Raw genomic sequence first — 6,254 nt, 5'->3', positions numbered from 1 at the left:
AAGGTCCTAATGGGATCTGCCGGCTCTGTCTCCATTCTCATCTCCTTACCTCTTCCATCCTCACGCCTCCCAGCCACATGGACAACCCTTCTATTCCCTGAAAGTGCCACCTACCTTCCTGCTCTAGGGTGGTCACACTTACTGCGCCCTCTACCCAGCTTTTAAAATGGCTGAGTCTGCATCGCTATCATCAGCTTAAGTGCCTCCTCCTTCAGGAAGCCTTCCCTAACTGCCTTATCTAAGAAGCAGATCCTTTCCTGATCCCATACCACAGCCCCTTAAGAGTCCTGAGTCCTAGTGCCTAGAGCAATGCCTGGCACAGAGTGAGCTCATTGGATAAACATCGATGGCTATTGTTGCCTAAGGGGATCAGGAAGTTTTTCCGAGGAGATGCGGGCTTTGATGGATGAATAAGAGTTTGCCAGCTGAAAGAAAGATGGGTAAGAATGTTCCAGGTGGAGGGAACAGCCTGTGCAAAGGACTAGGGGAACACAAGAAGGCGAGATCCCAGGACAGCGGGGCGGACTCAAGCTGGTCGCTTGAGCTTGAGTCTTTACGAGCCAGGCTCAAATTGAGAGTTTCCATAGCAACAGGTGACAGTGCCGGGTCACCAGAGGCTAACCACCCTTTCTCTGCTGACAGATCCTGCAGAAAAGGGGGCAGAGCACGTGGGGAGCGTGCAAGCAGGAACGTGGGGCTCCTCACGAAAGGTCACGGAAGTGACAGAAGGTATTGCTGATGCTAGTATTCAATGAGTGACTGACGATGGAGCATGGACAATTGTCAGGGCTTTAATTTCACTAGGACTCAGCTTTGCAGGCAGATGCTCTCACATCTGTACATTACAGGGGGAGACACAGATATGCACGGCCTCGTCTGCCGCTCTGCCCCACCTGTATGAGACTGGGCTTTGTCACAAAATGCAGTGAGAAAGAGGCTGTCACTCAGTGTGATTTTTAAAATTTGAATTTCATATAGAAAACTATATAATTATTCTATATAACTATATTAGAGTTATCTGTCACAGCTTGGACATCCCCGGTGTCTCAGCAGGTAAAGAATTCACCTGGAATGCAAGAGACGCAGATTCGATTCCTGGGTTGGGAAGATCCCCTTGAAGACAGCATGGCAACCCACTCCAGTATTCTTGCCTGGAAAACCCCAAGGACAGAGGAGCCTGGGGGGCTACGGTTCACGGGGTTGCAAAGAGTTGGATACAACTGAGCAAATAAGTATACATACACATCATAGCTTAATTTTCCTTATATGATCCCATGGACAGAGGAGCCTGGCAGGCCACAGTCCACGGTGTCGGGAGAGGCGGACATGACTTAGCACTAAACGACGACGATGAACTATGTAAAGGGTATGAATTACATTTTCGAATCTCAAGAAGGTTTGCTTGTTATTTTTTTTTTTTTTGACATCTTACTACATCTTTGCTTTTTCTTTCACTTTTTTTCTAAACCACTTACAAATAAATTCCAAGGAGGGATTGTGACATGTCATCTCCAAATATTTCAGAATTTATCTCCTAGAAACAAACATATTCTTCCATAGGACACTCTAGAAAATTAACACTGAAATAGTAATATTTTCATTCACACTCAAATTTCCCCAAGTATTAGTATGTTGTTTACAGGGGTTTTGTTTGTATTATTTTTACTCCACGATCCACTTGGAATCATAGGTTTCTCTTGGTGGCACTCGGCTGCCATGTCTTGTTAGGCTTTTAATCTGGAATAGCCTTCTGTAACATGAACATTTTTAAAGCACCCAGGTCGGTTGTCTTGTGGAATGCTAATTTCACCATCTCTGTCATTTCCTGGTCTGCTTCTACTGACTGATTCTTCTCCTGGTTGCGGGTCACATTTTTCTGCCCTGTATTTCTAGTAGTTTTTAAACTGAATGCTAGATGTTAAGGATTTTACGTTATTGGGCAAATTTTGTTGCAGTCCTTTAAAGAGTGTTGGCATTTTTCTTTTGCGGTTGTTCAGTCACTAAGTCATGTCCTATTCTTTGTGACCCCATGGACTGCAGCACCCTGGACTTTCCTGTCCTTCACTATCTCCCAGAGCTTGCTCAAACTCATGTCTGTTGAGTCAGTGAGGCCATCCAACCATCGCATCCTCTGTCGCCCCCTTCTCCTCCTGCCCTCTTCTTTCCCAGCATCAGGGTCTTTTTCAATGAGTCGGTTCTTTGCATCAGATGGCCAAAGTATTGAAGCTTCAGCATCAGTCCTTCCAATGAATATTCAGCGCTGATTTCCTGTAGGATTGACTGGTTTGATCTTGCTGTCCAAGGGACTCTCGAGAGTCTTCCCTGCCACATGCTTTGAAAGAAGTTTTCTGGCAGGCAGTTAACTGTGAATTACTCTGATACTTTTAAATTGCTTTTAACCTCGACCTCCTCAAACTCTGAGCTCTGTCTCCTCAACTCAGTGAGACCACTGAGCTCTATTTAAGCTGCACCCCAGTCCCGCACTCACGTCCAGGCAGGAAGCCTAGGCGATGGTAGGGTTTACCTCATTTGTGTCCCTTTTCTTAAGGTTCACAGACCTGCCTTGCCTCTATTCTAATGTCTAAAATAGTTGTTTCCTACATTTTTGCCCAGTTTTCCAGTTATCTTTGCTGGAAAGGTAATTCTAAACATAGAAATCCTTCTCCCATGAGATACTTAATTAGAAAGAAGAGGTACATTTTCAGTGGACAAACATGATCAACATCGGTTTAACTAAATAATTAAAATAAATAAATATCCTAAGAAATGGGAGAGACCCACACATTCTGTCTCCTGATAAGATGTACCGAGAAGAACACCTGGCTTCTGCCAAAAATGCAGAACCCGAATCTCCTCGGGAGGGAAACAGCACACGAAGGCATGCTGAGAGGCATTCCCGCCAGTGGCTGACCTGTATTCTTCTCCATCAATGTCACGAAGAGTAAAGAGAGGCCGAAGAACTGCTCCAGATTAAAGGAGGCTGCAGAGGTGTGACAAGGGGTCAGTGCATTTCTTTGGGTAAAAGGACATCACTGGGACAACTGGAGAAATAGAATGAAGGCCGGTGGGTTAGATAATGCTATTGTATCAATGTTGTTTCCGGGAATGACACTTGTACTGAGATTGCAGAAGAGAATATTTTGGTTTTTAGGACACATACATCAAGATACTTAGAAATAGAAGGGCATAGCATATGCGACTTATTCTCAAGGATGCAGGAAAGAGATTATTATCTAGACAGACAGACAGATGCTAGATGTCTACATGACCCACCAACACCTAAATATCTGCATTTATATCTATACTGAGGAGGCAGAAAGGGTAAAGCAAATATGGTAAAACGGTCATGTTTACGGGGGTCACGATAAATACAGGAATGCCTTATACCACTGCAGCAACTTTATTCTAGGTCTGAAATTCAGTTCAGTTCAGTTCAGTCACTCAGTTGTGTCCGACCCTTTGCGCCCCCATGGACTGCAGCACGCCAGGCCTCCCTGTCCGTCACCAACTCCCGGAGTTCACTCAAACCCATGTCCATCGAGTCGGTGATGCCATGCAACCATCTCATCCTCTGTCGTCCCCTTCTCCTCCTGCCTTCAATCTTTCCCAGCATCAGGGTCTTTTCAAATGAATCAGTTCTTCGCATCAGGTGGTCAAAGGATTGAAGTTTCAGCTTCAGCATGAGTCCTTCCAATGAATATTCAGGACTGATTTCCTTTAGGATGGACTGGTTGGATCTCCTTGCAGTCCAAGGGACTCTCTGAAAGTATGTGAGCATAAAATGTTAAAGGAGGGACTTTGCTGGTGGCCCAGTGGTTGACTCTGCTCTCCCCTTGCAGACAGCATGGGCTGCATCCCTGGTCAGAGAACTTGAGATCCCACATGCAGATGGCAAGGCCACATGGCAAGACAGGGAAACAGTGGAAACAGTGGCTGACTTAATTTTGGGGGGCTCCAAAATCACTGCAGATGATGACTGCAGCCATGAAATTAAAAGACGCTTACTCCTTGAAAGAAAAGCTGTGACCAACCTAGACAGTATATTAAAAAGCAGAGACATGACTTTGCCAACGAAGGTCTGTCTAGTCAAGGCTATGGTTTTCCCAGTGGTCATGTATGGATGTGAGAGTTGGACTATAAAGAAAGCTGAGCGCCAAAGAATTGATGCTTTTGAACTGTGGTGTTGGAGAAGACTCTTGAGAGTCCCTTGGACTGCAAGGAGATCAAACCAGTCCATCCTAAAGGAGATCAGTCCTGGGTGCTCATTGGAAGGACTGATGCTGAAGCTGAAACTCCAATACTTTGGCCACCTGGTGTGAAGAACTGACTCATTTGAAAAGACCCTGATGCTGGGAGAGATTGAGGGCAGGAGGAGAAGGGGACGACAGAGGATGAGATGGTTGGATGGCATCACCGACTCAATGGACATGAGTTTGGGTAAACTCCGGGAGTCAGTGATGGACAGGGAGGCCTGATGTGTTATGGTTCATGGGGCTGCAACGAGTTGGACACGACTGAGTGACTGAACTGAACTGATACGTTCTGATGCTCACCTGTCCACAGTGTGGACAGGCTGTCAGGCAGCTCCTGGGCCCCGTGAAATGTCCCATCATTCTTTGCGTGCTTCTTCTGGCCGTCTCGCACAATGCCAGTGCATTTAAACAACCTTGAAGTTAGTACTGACTGAGGGCCCACTGTGTGCCAAGCTGAGTCCCAGGGTGCAGCAGGGAGCAGGGTAGACACCAGCCCTGCCTCGGAAGCTGAAGTGTGGAAGGGTGTGCAGCTGTGGGAGGAAACGTGATGTGGGAGATCCTGAACCGTATTCTACATATGCAGAAAATCAGCATCCTGCACACGTGTTAGGGAAGGCATGCCTACGTCAGCAAGGGAGCTGTGGGCTTAAACGTACAGTGTGACTTCAAAGTTTCACTTTATGAGACCCTATCTGGTTGTCCCCGGCCCATTGCTGGGCTGAGCCACGGGGCCCTCCCAGGTCCACAGGGATGGAGGACATGGGCCAAATCCCTCTGCCTCCAAAGTCTCCCATCCCTCCTGCATCTTTCTAGTACATCACGGCCTTATTATCCTCAGGACTCAGCTTGGCACATAGTAGGCCCTCGATAAGTACTGACTAAATAAGGTTCTTTATTGGATCTTCCTTGTAGCTCAGATGGTAAAGAATCTTCCTGCAATGAAGAAGACCCAGGTTCGATCCCTGGGTCGGAAAAGATCCTCTGGAGACGGGCATGGCAACCCACTCCAGTATTCTTGCCTGGAGAATCCCATGGACAGAGGAGCCTGGCGGGCCACAGTCCATGGGTCATGGAGAGTCGGACACAACTGAGCGACTAACACCGCTGCTACTAAATAAGGATCAGGCTTCCCAGGTGGCGCCAGTGGTAAAGAGCCCACCGCCAGTGCAGGAGACGTGGGCTCGATCCCTGGGTTCGGAAGATCCCCTGGAGGGGTGCGGCAACCCACTCCAGTGTTCTTGCCTGGAGAATCGCGTGGACAGAGGGGCCTGGGGGGCTACAGTCTAAAGGGTCACAGAGTTGGACATGACTGAAGCGACAGCATGCACGCACACTCACACGAATACAGTTCAAGTCCCTGTTGTGCTGAGCCCGTGGAGGGCCCCACACCCCACGCAGGGTAAGGGCTAACCCTGGTCGCTAGTGAGCGAAACAAGGATTTATTGAATCAAATCATACCCGCAGGAGCAGATTTCCACTTGAAACGAAACCACACAGAATCTGAGCTTCCCAAGCACAAGATGCTGTCCTTGCAGAAGGAACCATCCCTGCCCCTGCAGCCCGCATGACCCGAGCTGTCAGCCTGGGAAAGGCTTAAACGAGATGACCTCACAAGGTCCCTTCCTGCTCTGAGTTCTCAGGGTCTACACATTCTGCTGAGGTCAGGTGGCCATGCAATGTCATGGTTCCCCAAAGACTGACCACAAAGCAGAGACCCTGATGGGAACAGCGGTCCTCTCCCCCAGCACCCAGCAACAGCCCCGTGGGGAGGGATGGCTGAACTTGGAGGCTTTCCACTGACGCCACGGGGCCAGCTGGAAAGAGGGGGGACAGAACTCAAGACGCCAACCAGAGCGAGCCCACCCCCATTCCAGGTGGACCCGAGGAACTCCATCCTTTTCCAGGAGTGCTCGCTGCCTCTCCCCAGACAGCGTTTCACCTCGCCCAGCCACACCCCGGACCTCTCCGTTGTTGGGCTTGCTCCTCCCCGGGAATGAGCCA

This window comes from Capra hircus, chromosome 5 (genome assembly GCF_001704415.2).
Source record: "Capra hircus breed San Clemente chromosome 5, ASM170441v1, whole genome shotgun sequence".
In the NCBI taxonomy this organism is placed as follows: domain Eukaryota; kingdom Metazoa; phylum Chordata; class Mammalia; order Artiodactyla; family Bovidae; genus Capra; species Capra hircus.
Note: the sequence above shows the minus strand (reverse complement) of the source record.